Source organism: Sceloporus occidentalis, unplaced genomic scaffold (assembly GCF_023333645.1).
Source record: "Sceloporus occidentalis isolate IW3139 unplaced genomic scaffold, rSceOcc1.0.p SCAF_6, whole genome shotgun sequence".
In the NCBI taxonomy this organism is placed as follows: Eukaryota; Metazoa; Chordata; class Lepidosauria; order Squamata; family Phrynosomatidae; genus Sceloporus; species Sceloporus occidentalis.
Window position 1 is genome coordinate 127,551,411 of NW_028316986.1, and position 16,091 is coordinate 127,567,501.

A 16,091-nucleotide genomic window follows, 5' to 3' on the forward strand; every position below is an offset into this window, starting at 1 on the left:
GCAGTACTCATTACTTATTAGTATAAACCACTGATTTAAACAGGATACACATCAGTGTACAATCATGTAAGACTTTTTTACTTACATCTCATTTTGAATTACGAAGGCAGCGTACATAGGCTTAAATCTAATGTAACTGTTACAAACACCAGGATTTTGGGCATATAACCTGTCCTCCCAAGCTTTCTCTGGTGCTAAAAACCAACTGTAGAGTTTTCCAGTACTCTGGAGATTTTTAGATTTTTTAAAAGATCAATGGCTGTAGAAAGGGAGATAATTTGTACCACTACTGCTTGTGTTCTGGTCATAAAGTATTAATATACCATCACTAAAAGCAAAGACTTTTTATTCTGCAAGATTGTGAGAAATGAAGGTTTTCAAAGAAAGGGCTTTTAAGAGGGTGCTATACTGTTCTAATTGAACTTTTATCATTTTAATTTTAATCACATGTTTTAAAATGTTTTTTAAATGTTTTTAATCACATGTTTTAAAATGTTTTTGGAGTTGTCAATAGTTCGATTCCATTTTAATGTTTATCTTTTGTATGTTTTAAATATATTGTATTTATTATCATTTGTTAGCCACCTTGAATCCCTGTTTTGTGGAAAAGGCAAGACTATAAACAGAGGTGGTAGCAACAGCAGAAGAACTCTGATGGCCAAATTTCTTCACCAACTGCATTTCAACTGTCTTTAAATGTAGCCCAATGTCAGTGGAACAAAAGTAAAGCCGACCTGCTTCTTCCAGGTAGGAATGTAGTTGTTGAACCAGCCAGAGATTCTAAAGGGACATCCTAATCACAGATGTCGCCTGAGCATACAGAAACTTCATTTGATCCAGTTCTCCAAACTACATGCTTGATCATTTACAGGAGAGTAATGCTTTCTAAAGATAGACTGTGCATCCCCATCCAGGTATGTAAAACCCATGTGTTGTTGTTGTTAGCTGCCCTCAAGTCGACCTCAACTCATGGTGACCCTATGTATGATGAGACATCTCCAAGCCCCCCCTGACCTCCACTGCTCCACTCAGGTCCTGCAGATTAAGGCACGTGACCTCTCTGATTAAGTCCATCTACATGGTCAGTGGTCTTCTTCCCTTTCTACTGCCTTCTACATTTCCTAGCATTACTGTCTTTTCTACTGAGTCATGCCTTCTCATGATATAGCCAAAGTATGACAGCCTCAATTTAGTCATCTTGGCTTCCAGGGAGAGTTCAGACTTGATGTGTTCTAACACCCATCTATTTGTCTTTTTTGGCTCTCTGTAGTATTCTCAGCACTCTTCTCCAGCACATTTCAAATGAATTGATTTTCTTTTTAGCTGCTTTCTTCACTGTTCAGCCCTCACATCCATGGTGATGGGGAATACGATACAATGGACTGGACGATTCTAACTTCACTGCTCAATTGTATATCTTTACTCTTTAGGATCTCGTCTAGTTCTTTCATTGCTGCCATTTCCACATTCCTAGTCTTCCAATTATCCCTTGACTGCAGTTTCCATTCTGATCAATGTTTGATCTAAGGTATGGGAAATCTTTTAACTATTTCAATTTCCTTGTTATCTAGGTTGAATGTTATGTAGATTCTCCCTGGCCTTAATTTTCATTTTCTTTATGTTCAGCCACAAGCCCGCCTTTGGCTTTCTTCCTTGACCTTCCTTAGTAGTAAATGTTCTAAGTCCATGATGTTTTCTGCTAGTTGCATGGTGTCATCTGCATATCCTAAATTGTTAATGTTCCTTCCTCCTATCTTTACTCCTCCTTCATTTAAGTCTAAACCTGATCATCGTATGACATTTTCTGCATACAAAGTTGAACAAATAGGTGATAGTATGCAGCCTTGTCTGACCCCTTTGCTAACTAGGAACCATTCTGTTCTCCATATTCTGTTCTAACAATTGCCTCTTGTCTTAGAATATATTAACAGGGAAATTGTCTTGCTTCTTTAAATCAAACGACCCATGCAGCCAATTGCCCAGTGTCTGAAATAAATATATTCCAGGGAACGCAACAACACAGTATAGTGCAAACAATAGGAGTCACTATCAAATAGAGGAACAATGCTCCAGTTTTTTTCCTGAAATGTTTCCTGAAGATTGCTAAACTGTTGGAAGTCTTATATTGTCCGTTTTTTAAAGCAACTGTTCCAGAGCCACATGGAACAGTAGGATCATCATTATGTGCACTGGCACTTTGTTCTAGGTTTTGGTAAAGAATCAACTAATTTGCTGGGCAAACCAGAAGATGATCTTTTACATCTTTCTCTGGAAAACTGTGGGAATCAAACCAATTCCTTGAATCTGTTTCAAAAATAAAAAGCCTAGAGACTCATAAAGATACAAAAAACTTTGATTAGGATGCACAAAATTTTAATTTGACAAATACTGCCTGAATTGACTGTGCATAGGACAAGTCCCTTCACCACCTTTACCCACTTCCATCTGCCCCCAAAGGCAACCAGCAGAGGCTGGTGATCCAACTCTGGAAGGAGAACTGTGGCACAGCCATATCACCAATGTATATTTCTGGGCAAGGGTGGTCTGTCTGCTTCCTGGACTACATCTGCCCCCCAGGGTGTTTTTGCAACCCAGAAGCCCTTATAACCTGAATGTCATCCTGAAATGGCCAATAGCACCCCCAGTTCCATTCGCTGGAACTGAGGCAAAGAGACTCACCTTCCTAAGGCATGTATAGATTTTTTTTTTCTTGTACAATTGTCTCCTTTTTCCAAAGAAGCCCTGCAAAGTCCTAAAGAAGGTGAGTGAATCTCCTGAAATGCTGCAATTGCAGCAAAATGGCCAGTGGCACCCCTGAAGGTTTTGTGGGGGTGTTATTGGCCAAACTGGGCCAAAAACATTTTCAGACACCCCCAATATTTCAGGGATGGGGGGCATGTGAATTGCATTAGGGAGCCAATGAAGCCCCCAACCACTGGTAGTTTCCCACTGTTGGTCATAGATAGGAAAATGGTAGAAAAAGATTAATGAGCTTAGTTAATAAGTCTTTTTAAAAAATCTAATTCAGTTACATTTATGTTAGAAGGGGGAAATCACTATTAAGTTTATGTTAAATTGCCATTTAATTTACGCCAAATGCCTGCATTAAAAACCTTACCAGAGTGAAGCCAAAAAAAAATGTTATCCACGATTTTAGTCCCACCCCCTTCCTCTGACTTTGCTTTAAGCTTAGGAGAGAAGGAAGCAGATACATGGAAATCAGAAAACCCTTTCTTTTCCTTTCCCTTTCTTCGTCCTTTCTAATCTCATTTTCTTATCCCCCTTTTCCCATTTAATTTGCTGATTCCCATGTGGAAAGGACCAGATGGGGGAAATGTTAAATTTGTTAGCTCATTAGTACTGTCTCTTACTTAATTAATTAATAACTGAATTGTGGGATTATACTAATGCTGAAATTCCAGCTTAAGTCAATAAATATAGTTTTAAGTAAAATTAATCAAAGTGGCCTTTTAACTTTTTTAAAAAATCCAACTTAACTCATTTTAATTGGCTAGTTCTCATCTCTATTGTTAGCTTAGAGACTGGGATGAGTCAATCATGCTTCCTATTTACAACCAACTAAATTCCCATTTGTTGTCTCAGAGAAAACTCACTGGCTTCCATCCCAAAGCAAACAGAATGGGCTCTGGCATACTCTGCCCTGCTACCATATCTAGCCACCCATCAATAAAGGTAAACAGAAAGTTGGGATGAGAAGAGCAGCAGACCCTTCTGTGAGACTGGTCCTTGTTGTGAATGCCAAAGCGGGTTCACAATTCAATCATCTGCTCCTGTGCCCCCCATAAAAGTTGTCTTTTTAAAAAAAAATACAAATCTCTGCCCCAAAGAGCTTACGAAATAAACTAATATGCAATTAGAACACAGACTATGGAACCATTGATGTTCCTCCTCTATTAACTCACATGTGACCTTTAATGATAGCTACACAATTCTTTCATTCTGAGTTCTGTGGTTTTCTCATAGTACCCAATGGCACATCCGGCCTCATTCTTTGCAAATGACCCAAATATTTCCATCATTTTACTGGAGGACTTTGAAGATTAAAACTTGGTAGGCTTCTGGTGAGACACAAAACAAGCTTTTCCTACAATAACTTCCCAGAGTACATTTGCAAAGGGATTTTGAAGTCTTCTGTATCATCAGCCAATTCACAGCCTTTCCTTCTTCAAGCGGAACGTTGAAGGAACTGTAAGCTTTTCACCCGCTATTTAAAAATTACCACTTCTCTTTAAACCACCTCAACAGTATACAGAAGTGATTTTTTTTCCTGTTTATATACATTAGGTGTATGCTAGTGCTGATGTATAATTATACTAGTGGTGATGAATTTTGAAAAGATGTATCCCTATTTTGAGATATTTTACCCAGCTGGAGTCAGATACATAGGCAAACACTTTATCTTTCCTATTACTCCTACAGTCCTGAAATTTTTTTTAACATTTGCTAATTTCTAATCTATATTAAATTATAGTTTACAGTACATACTATATTTATATTACTAAAGTTTACTTTATATGTCATACTTTTAACAAAGATAACTGTAAATCTATTGTATTTTCTTTGTCAAAAGAAACATCAAGGGTGAAAATGCAGATTTTTCCAGAGGCATTAAAACGCTCAAGGACACTTTTTAAGGCTAAATCAAAGAAAACAATAGCAACTCAACTATACACATATTTACTCAAAATAAAGATAAAGTCACAATGTAAAGTCCTAATGATGCATCAAGCTGTGACCAAAAGGTTGCATCAGATTTCATACAATCCAAACAGGTCCTACTTACTGTAAGTGCTATAACAAAATTGAGAAATCAATTTTATCTGTGAAACAACTGCTAAATCACTGCACTGAATGCCAACTGCAATAAAAGAAACAGTGCTTACTGAAAGAGATTCCACTGGTTACCCACTGAGAGCTAGGATGACTGAATAACTTTCAGTAAAATTGCAGATTACATTGTAGAGTCTGAGCAATCACATTACAATTGTACAGAACAACTGGTCCTATTTTGTTACCAATAAATAAATTATACGGAAGACAATTGAAATCCTTTCCCAGTTTTGAGCAACATATCAGCATCATGAGATGTTTCTCCTCATGCTGTTGCAGACAGACAGATAGGTAAACAGACATCGATTCAGAACAAACTGAGAAAATCTTTTCTTCTTCAGCTGGTAAAAGAAAAGTTTCAGCAACCCAACGCTTCAACTACCTCTAGAAAAACACTATAGAAATTTGAATAATCTCTGCCTTCTAATTTTGTGTTCACTTAACACTTTTCTGCTTGCATACAGTGGAGAGAAAAATGTGAACAACATAACTATTGAAATAAATTACACTACAAATTATTGTAGCACATAAGACTGATAATTAGGATAAACTTTGATAGACATGATCCCACTTCATCAAATGCAATGAAAGCTTATGTCTAATAACATTTATTAGTCTTTAAGGGTATCAGGGGTCCCTATGGTTTCTACTAAAACAGACTACTGTATATATAAGTCTAGAAATGTAAGTCAAAAAATTGACCTGGGTTGACTTATCCATGGGTCAATGTAAGTACTGAATCTTAATTCTTATTTAAAAGAAGGAACCATCCCTGGTGAAAAGCAAGAGTATAATCTGTCCTGGAAGCACTGACCCCCTCTACTCTCATCCATCCAGCCTTAAGAGTGAGCACAAAGAGTTATGTCTGCTGGAATTTTGTAAGTTCTTTGACATTATTTTTGCTTTGCTTCATCCTTTAGATCCTTTGCTGCATGCCCCAATGTTTTACCCTTGACTTATCAACGAGTCATACAAAAATCCATAATTTTGGCCCCAAACCTTGCCCTCAATTTATACATGTCAACTTATAATTGAGTATATACGGTAACATGGGCGGTATCCAGACCGGCGCAAAGCACTGGCCTGGATACATACTAGGGTTGCCTCAGGGCATCCTTTACAGACACCCCGCAACCTTAGGACATATTCTGTATGTCAAAATGGCAGCGCCCTGTCTACATGGGCACCGGCATTTTGACGTGACAGAGGCGCCGTGTCCAAACGGTGTGGTGTGGGCGTCACATCATGGCACTGCTGTAGGGCGCTTGTGGAGTCCTTTCAGCGGCGCCGAAAGGAGCTCCATTTCGGAGCTCCTTCCGCCGTGCGTATCGCTGGTGCGGCCTTTAAACAGCCGCGCCAGCAATACAGAGAGAAAGGGAACAAGTGGCTCCTTTCTCCCTTCCCCTGCCACTGTCGGGTTGTCCTTGGGGCATGAAGCCTGAGGTTCCCCGAGACCTGGAAAAGCGGCAGATCAGGGACTCTGGGGCTGCCACTGTGGCAGCTCAGGCCCTGATCCTTCGGGGAAAGGGGCAATCTGTATCCCGCCCTGGTTAACCCTGCCTCAAATAAACCTCTTACAGAAATGATTTATGACACTAGGGTATGAGGAAATTGGTAGTGTTCCCATTAATTTTACTACAGTCACAGTAACTAGAATGGGTTCAATTTTCAATGCACCACAAGTGATCACAAATTTTGTAATTCTTAGCAAGTTTATGCCAAACAGCTGTAAAGGATGTCATGTTTCACAGTGGTAAAGAATTTCTCATTTGGGGCAAATGGACTGAATTACCAAGGCTACTGGCATGTTTGTAAACAATGAACCTCACTGTGACAGGTACTTCCCAAACAGTTTATAAATATCCCTTCTTGGGAGTAAAGTGTCCATTCATTTAACTTTAATTGCACACTCTCAATGACTAAAACAGGCAGAAGACAAGGTCTACCTAGGAGATAACACGTGGTCCAGTTGTAACAGAATCTTACATTTTCTTTACAAATTGAGGATTAGCTCAATTCACACTTATTGCTTCACTCATACACACATTTCTTTAAAAGTGACCATTTTCTCGTCTTTTGTTGCATTCCTCTTGATAAGGATGCAATCCAAAGTAATTGAGGGGGGGGGGGCTTTTATGAGATGTTTTATCTTTCATAATGAGTAAAAAAAATTTTAAAAGAAGCTGTTAATCAAAATTGGCAGTAGGATTTTTATACAAAACATGCTCGGTATAAGAGAATGGGTTTTCCATTTTAGAAGCCCAAGTTAAAAACAAATCCCAAATGTGTCTAAGGTACAAACAATTGCTCAGGATTACTCCCTTATTAATTCGGCTACTTTGTTACCCAAGGTTCCAAATGTAAATGCTAATTATTACTTCTCCCACTAGAGTACAAACCATTATTTTAAATTTCTGGACCAAAGAGAACTTGCTTTCTTTTCAGCAAATCTTCAAACCATTTGGAAAATGAGATGAAAACAGCATACTGGATTTGAGAAGTCAAATAATGAAACCTCAGCTGTTTTACTATATGAGTCACTGCAATATTCAGTGCTTCTAGGGGCATGTCTGTTAAATTACTTCTGAACGCAGGATTCCCTGTTAATTCTTTGTGTTTCAACATTCGGTACAAGCAGCTCAGTATTTGTTAGGAAGGCAACTTCCTGATGCGTGTTCTGGCAAAGCAAGCTTCGGCCCACTGGTATGAGTCATTTCTTTCCTTGCTTGTGTGTAGAGGGGGAGGGCAACACAATGCAACATCGAGGAAGTTCTAGGTCAAACCCTGCATGTTACCACAAAGCCTGTTTCCCTGACTCTGACATAAGGTTATGAGCTAATCCATTCAAAGGTGTATGGGCTAGTTCACAGTTAAAATACTATCTAACATCACTCCCTGGTAATTACTACTATATATATATTCAACTTCTGGAATGTGCACTGATCACTTTACAATAAACACAATTAAAAAAAAACCAATCAAAACACAGTTAAAACAACAGAGCACCAAAGCAAATCAGGAGGATAAAATCAGTCTTGCAATGCAATCGAAAGGCCTAGATTAAAAAAAAACTTCACCTAGCACTGGGGCAGATTCCAGGGTGAAGAAATATAAAATGTTGGAAATGTTTGGGTAAATAAGAAGGTAAATAAGAAGGCTCCTGGTGCTGAAAGGAGTGTAGTGACAGAAACAGGTATACTTCCCTCAGGGGGGAGTTTCAAAGCCAGGGTATCAGCACCGGGAAAGCTCTATGTTTTGTGCATACTGTATATACTTGTGTACAAGTCGACACATATAAATTGAAGGAAGGTTTGGGGGCCAAAATCATGACTTCTGATATGACCCATGGATAAAAGTCAAGGGTAAAACTTAGGGGCATGTAACAAAGGACATGAAGGGGAAGATACCACTTCCCTCCCTCCTTCTCCCTCTCTAGACTACCGTTCTGGTAGTCAAGGGTTCCTGTCTCAGCCCAGGATTTCCTCTGCCCCATCTCGGATTCGCCCCTTTTCACTTGCTGCCCCTCACTCCTGGAACCTTCTTCCTCCACAAGCAAGAGCCATCACTTCTTTAACCAGCTTCAAAACGGAGCTGAAAACCATCCTGTTCAGAGAAGCCTTCCCAGGCATCGCATAATTGTCGCTTACTATCTGATGTTCTGTTGTTGGCTGTTTATCGATCCATTTCCTGTATTGCTATGTACTGTATATGTATTATCCTACTTGTGAGTATGTATTTTCCCTGGATAATGATTAACCTTCCATTTTGGAGCCAAGCCCTCCCTCCAGTCCATCTGCCTTGGTCCAGGCCTCGGAGGTAGAGAGGAACTGCTGGACCTCTTACCCTTTCCCGTCACCACTCCCTTCTCCTTCTGTGTCATGTCTTTTTAGATTGTAAGCCTGAGGGCAGGGAACCGTCTAACTAAAAAGATTGCATGTACAGCGCTGTGTAAATTTACAGCGCTTCATAAATAAAGGTTAATAATAATAATAAAATAATAGACTTCTCCCAGCTACCTAACACCACTTCCCTGGTGCTGAAGGAGAAGGTTTTAGTCAGCTTGAGAAAGGAAGGAAATGGAGTTAAATGGGGTGTTTGTTTGATGGGGAGAAAAGGTTTTAGCATCGGAAAGGGAATCACCTCTTTCACACACAGACACACATTCCCTGTCCTTTCAGAGATCACTGCCAAGGCATGGAGAATGTGGCATGGGACAAAGTGTCTATCAAGACCTTTCTAAGCAGTGTTACTCTACTGACCCATATATAAGTTGACCCATGATTTTAGAGTCAACTTTTGGGCATAAAATAGTTGACCTATACAGTGAGGCCACACCATATGTGGGCTTGTTATAAGCAGCTTCCAGCTTACACAGAGAATGGGAGCACACACATAGCTGCGCATCGAGCAAGAGCCCCATTATATCTAATGGGGCTTGAGCATAAGCGCTTTTTGCCTTACGCAAGGGGGGGGGGGGGTCCGGAACAGATCCCCCATGTAAGGCGAGGGCGGACTGTAGTCAAGTATATAAACAGTATACACCTTTCTTATAGATGAAACATGATGCTTATAGTGCAATGGCATATTGATTTGGAAATAGGTGCTCTTTCAGTCATTTGGGCTCCAAGCCATTTCAAGCTTTACAGTTGAACACCATTTTGAATTGGCCACAGAAGTGAAAAAACAGCCAATGTTTTCCTTTCAGAATTGACATAACATGGTCTCATCTAAATAAATCATGCATCATTCTTGCAGATGAATTCTGTACTTTCTGAAGCTTTGAACCATTTGCAGTACTAGGCTCCTTACACAGTCCACCCCAGAGGTTACCAGAGCATGGATCCACATGCTCAGACTAACAGCTGAAACTATCCCACAAAGTTGGACCAGATGATGTTCTCGACATGCTTTTTGGAACTGTTTCACTGATGGCATCTAGATCAGATTGAATGCAACTGATCTAGCAAACCAGCCACAGGGAAGCCTTCTTCTGTTCAGATGGGTAGAAGAGGAGGAAATAAAACTGGAATAGCAACAAAAAATGATCTGACACTGATGACACATAATTGTGGATTTCATAAGTGATTGAAGGCAATGCAGAGGTGCATAATTATTGTATCTATAACGAGGAACATCTGTACAAAAAGGAATTTGAGACAGCACAATGGGAGGGTCAATAGTTTAGAATTAGAGTTTAATCAGTTTTGCTAGTTATGAGGAAAAAAGACAGTGGTTCTCAATTAACAGCCCCAGTTTACATGTAAGGATATCAGAACTGAAGTTTTGTCCAAGGTTTCTCTTAACCATCATTTTGTTAATCCACTGAGAACTCTTGGCTTCTTTCAGGGCTATTAATCATGGCATCTACCTGAGCCATCTCTTTGGGATAAAGCGGTGATTTTGTGTACTTGGTTCACTAGGTCAGAAGGCAGTGTTCTAATTTGTGTCTCATCCTGTCTAGTATCTGAAAATCCCAGTTGAGGTTATTCAGAGATCTGGAATGAAGCGCCATCAGCATGCTGATAACATGTAAATCTACCTATCCTTTTTGTCAGATTTAGGTGAGATAGCAGAAATACCTGGTATCTGGGATGAATGATGTGCTGAATGAGCACCACGAATCTGAGGTTTAAACCAGATATTATGGAGATAAAATCAGTGAGTGGTTCATTTGTCCTGGGAGTGGTTTCATCTGTTCTTGATGGAGTTTCAACCCCCTTAAAACAGGAGTGGAAATGCTGTGCCTTCTGATGTTGGAAGCCACAAGACTTACCACTGGCTTTTCTGGCTATGGCTGCTGGAACATGCAGTCAAACAACATCTGGGGTGCTGCATCACCTTAAAAAGCCCAGTCTTGCAGTTTGAGGGTGATTTTTGGTTCAGACTCACCTCTGAATCATATTCCATTGAGTAAGCCATGTACCAGCTGTGTGATCCATCACAGAAAGAGTGAGCCTAATTGCTGTTGTTGCAATGTTCAAACCACACCTTTGCAATGTGTTCAGTGTGGGGCTGCCTCTGAAGATGTCTGAAACTGTGGTTGGATTAAAACCCAATTTCAAGATGGCTGATGCAAATGAAACTTTATCCAGTTCTTAATTTACAGTGCTGCTAGTACGTTTCTAAGGATAGTTCTATAATTATCAAGCTGTGGATATTTAGAAATGTCTATAGAACTGCCTACACTATCAGAATCTACCCAAGTGCATTTTTGAGGCCTCTACCTTTTGGGAGAAAGGAACTTCTTTGGATTCCTGAGTGTGTAATGTCCCTTGCATGGAAGATAGTCTTTGGTCAAACACTATGTCTTTTTTGTATGTAGGCATGAAATATAATTTTTAAAATAAATAAAACAAAATAAAAGATGTATACATATGGTTCTTGCCCAAGAAAGAGTGGAGCTTAAACATACATTTGACGAGTCTTTAATACAGTGCTCGCTTTTTGTGGAAAAGGGTTTATAGCACCCACCACTTCTACTGCAGAAGCCCACTATCCTACTTCCAAAACAAATGTCTGCTAGTTTTGCTTCTTAAACTGCCACATATCATTGGGGAGGGGAGGGAAGAGAATCCTTTGAATTTTGAAAAGTAAAACACACTGAATTCAATGGGGTGTGTTTCTAGGTGTTAATGTTAAACTGCCAATGATATTTATTCTTAGTGAAGTATGCTTCAAACTCTAGCTGTGGTTGTGAACAGCAGAGAATATATGCTAATCCTCATCATCTATAGGGGGATACAGACAGGCGGCTCCATGTCGCCTGTTTTTGCCCCTCGTCGGCACTGCACCAACTGCACAGTGTGGCACCGACGCACTCTCTAAAAAGAAGCCACCTAGAGCTTCTGGCGAACGTCATTTGGGTGCGCAGATGCCTGCGTGTCACTGTTGTGTGCCCTATGTGGGCAGGGCCACGGCAACATGGTGCAAAGGCACCGCTATGAGGGCTGGGTGCATATGGACACCCAGCTCTAACGAGCCCTAAAATAATCCCCATGATGGTGTTCATACACCAAGTCACAGACTTGTCATCAGAGTTTACAAAAGACTGCACATTTTCCCCCCAGCATTACTCCAAATCAACTTTCCTCAATCTGGTGGCCTCCAGCTGTGTTGGACTACAGGCCATAGTGGCTGGGTATGAAGGAAGTAGTATTCTGACACATCTGGGGTGCACAAGGTTGGGCAAGGCTGCTCCAAATAACCATCAAAATCTAAAGGACTATGCAGCTGGTTCCATATACTGAGGTGGGCCCTTGGCTTGCAAATATAAAACAGCTCATTTGTGTCATATAGCATATGCCTTTCAAAGCAGATGAGTTTCAAAAGTAATTTGCCATAGAGTATATGAGTGTGTTGTTCAAAGAAGAAAAAATGACAAAAATGCTGCTGGCCATTCCTAAGCCCTTGAGCATCTAAAGTACTCATATATTCACCCATATAATTGCTGATTTGGGGGATGAGTCCTAGCACTGAAAGCGAGGGTGAGGAATGCTTTGGGGCCTACCTCCTGGCAATTCTGGCTCAAGTGATGCCCTGTTTTCAAAGAAAAAGGGGGAGTCCATCCTTAATTAGATCAGGAAGCAGGTACACCCAAAGGCAGTCATGAAAACTGAAAATAACTTTAAACCATTTTATGAGAACAGAGAGAGAATCAAAAGGACCATGAAAGCCACTTTCAGGAAGCAGCAGTTTAAGAGGCACAATGATTCAAAGGTATGTGATAACACAGCAAGTCACTACAGACTGAAAACAACAATCTTTTAAAGTCCCTCAAAGCTACTTGACCTTTCCACAGCTACTGTCACCACCCCTTTCCATACCCACTGACCACTAGCACCCCCACCACTAAAGGAAACAGGAATGACACCGAGAGAGTGTGAGACATGAAGGAGTTGCTGTATTGAAAGCTAGAGATGACTCTTGTGCCTTTAATGCTTGCATTTTGTTGCTTATTGTGTGCCTTCAAGTCACTTCCAACTTATGATAAACCTATCACAGGGTTTTCCTAGCAAGCCTTTGCTTCCTCCTGGGATTGAGAGAGTAGTGTGATGTACTGGTTTGAGTGTTGGATTATAACCCTGGAAAACAGGGTTCAAATCCTCGTTCAGCCATAAAACCCACTGGATGACCTTGGACAAGTCACATCCTCTCAGCCTCTGGGAAAGGCAATGGCAAACCTCCTCTGAACAAATCTATCCAAGAAAACTCAATGACAGGGTCGCCTGAGGGTCGCCCTAAGTCCCAAACGGCTTGAAGGCACACACCAACCAACAACTCCCCTCAGACCACTACTCTTAATGGCTCTCTTAATGGTTGTGTAGCAGAAGGCTTTTCCGCAGACACAGGGGCGACCTCATGAATTTCACATTGTTTACTTAAACAAGGAATACTCAGAGGTGGTTTTGCCAGTTCTTATTCTACAGCACCATTATGGAATACTGCAAAAGCCTTACTGATAATGTATTGACACGAGCTCTTACAACAGAACCTTTCAAGATATTCCTGACCAGCTGGACTTTGGCAGACTGTTCCTGGCAGACTGTTCCTGTAACAGCTACAGGTCAACCATTTAGTTTATATATAATAAACTCACAAGCTGACATTCTTGGCTGCTGCTATAGTGCAGAAATAAAGCAGTTTAACACCACTTTAACTGCCATGACTCAATACCAGAATTTCATTGAGACATGCCAATTAAAGCAGTGTCAAGCTGCTTTATTTCTGCAATGTGGCAGCAGCACTTGATGTCCTGTTTTAAGATGTTTTCAATACATATAAAACTGTTGAGGGGCAGAGGAAAAAGGACACAAGAGCCCTCTCCAGCTTTCCCTCTGGCGACCATAGGCAAGAGGTTTGTTGTTGCAAGGGTCTCTGAGTCAATATCGACTCATGGTGACCCTGTGAATGAGATATTTCCAAGACCCTCTATCCTCTGTTCTCCCTATTCTAAATAACAAACAATCGGAGAGATACTAAGCAAATAAAATAAGTAACAAAATGAATAAAATATAAATGGGCACTGTTAGAGGCAGGGAAATTAATGAAAGGAGCAGACCCATTCTGAAAGTTGAGGCCGTGAGGTTTCTATGTAAGAACCAAGTTGCAATTACAGAACCAGTGGGTTGAATTTCTGATATAGGACATTGTAGGGCTGGGCAGTGTAGCTATGAAAGAGCGAGACAAGATCCTAAAGTGCAAAGATATAACACTGAATACAAAAATGAAGGTAGTCCAAGCCACTGTATTCCCCATCAACATGTATGGATGTGAAAGCTGGACAATGAAGAAAACGGATAAAGAGAACATCAATTCATTTGAGATGTGGTGCTGGGGAAGAGTGGGAGCCAGCCTGGCGTAGTGGTTTGAGTGTTTGACTATGACTCTGGAGACCAGGGTTTAATTTCTAGCTTGGCCTATAAACCCACTGGCTGACCTTGGGCAAGTCTCTCAGCCTCAGTGTGGGTTTATTATTTCTATGATCATGTTTAGCTTTTATTTTGTAACGTCCCACATTTTTTCTTGAACGTCCTACATTTTGCAGTGCTTTGTCCTTTGAGGTGAGGACACTGGAAGCTGCTATGGAGATGAGTGCTGAGGATGCCGCAGACAGCCAAGAATATGGGCTCTAGAACAGCTAAAGGTCAAAGTCTCCCTGCACTCCCTGGAGGCCGAGACGATGAAACTGAAACTGTCGTACTTGGGCCACATCATGAGAAGAGATGACTCATTAGAAAAAGCAATGATGCCAGGAAAGGGAGAAGATAGTAGAAAGAGAGGAAGAGCACATGCCAGATGGACAGACTCAATCAGGGAGGCCATGGGCCTGAGCAGAGATGTAAAGGACAGAGGGTCTGTTCTTGCTGTTAACTGTCCTTGAATTGACCCTCATGGCATCCCTGTGGATGAGACATCTCCATCATTCTCCAACCTCAAGCTCTCTGCTCAGGTCCTGCAGTAGGCCCAGGCCTGAGGCATCATCCCTGACTGAGTCCATCCATCTGGCCTGGGGTCTCCCTCTCTCTCTGCTATCTTCTATCTTCCCCAGCATCATTGCTTTTCCCAAAGTAGCAATGCCACGGTTTCACCATCTTGGCTTCCAGGGAGAGTTAATCTGTTAACACATTAATCTGTTCAAGGACCCATTTGTTTGTCTTTTTGGCTGCCCATGGTATCCTCAGCACTCCAGCACCACAGTTCAAACGAGTTGATCTTCTTTTCATCTGCTTTCTTTGCTGTTCAGCTCTCACATCTGTACATGGTGACAGGGAATGCAAAGGATCGGTCAGTTCAAATAAACTTGTGACAGGGGCAGGGTTTACCCGACGTCCTCAAAATGTAGGACAGTCAAGAAAAAATGTGGGACATTACGAAATAAAAGCTAAAAATACTGATAGAAATAATAAACCCACGCTTCTTAGCCAGTCTCAAAATGGAGGCTGTTCTGGAAATTCCTCCTGGACAGAAGGCTGACATGGAGGACACAGCCTAGAAAAGGAGGACATTTGGTCACCCAGAACAAGGACTGCTTGCTGCTGTGTGCCTTCAAGCTGTTTTCGATTTAGGGTGACTCTAAGGAACTATGGCCACCCTGAGACACACTCTCTCAGCCTCAGGGAGCAGTAAGGGCAAAAACCCTCGGCCAAGAAAACACCATTAATTCTGTTTCAGGCTTTTATTTTTTTACTGTAGTTTTTAAAAAATGTTTTCATTTTGTGAGCCGCCTTGGGTCCTTTTTTTGTGGAGAAAGGCAGCATAACAATGAAATTAATGAACGTATATAATAGGTTCTGTCATGGGGTTTTCTTGGCAAGGTTTGTTCAGAGGCTGGTGTTTTGTTTTTTGTTTTTGCCATGGCTATTCTCTGAGGCTGAGAGAGTGTGACTTAAGAGTGGCCATAAATCCTTAGGCTCTCTAAAAGGTCACACTCTCTAAAAGGTCCTTTAAGGTCACTCTTAAGTCACTCTCTCTCAGCCTCAGAGAATAGCCATGGCAGAAGCCCTTTCTGTATACATATCTTGCCAAGAAAACTCCATAATAGTTTATTAATTATATATAGTTTGTTTATTTATAATAAATATTTATTTATTATTGTTATTTACATCAGGGTTTTATTTTGTTCCTTTTATTTCTGGCCATGGCTATTCTCTGAGGCTGAGAGAGAGTGACTCGCCCAAGGTCACCCAAGTGGCCCCAAGTGGGACTCGAACCCCTGTCCCCCAGGGCCTTAAGCCCAGCGC

At 40.9% G+C, this 16,091-nt stretch overlaps 1 protein-coding gene across 2 annotated transcripts in view; it reads right to left on the reverse strand.

The window, feature by feature from the left end:
• The window catches only part of SMAP1 (small ArfGAP 1), a 100,190-nt gene that overhangs the window by 83,645 nt on the left and 454 nt on the right, over positions 1-16,091 (reverse strand). The window lies entirely within an intron of this gene.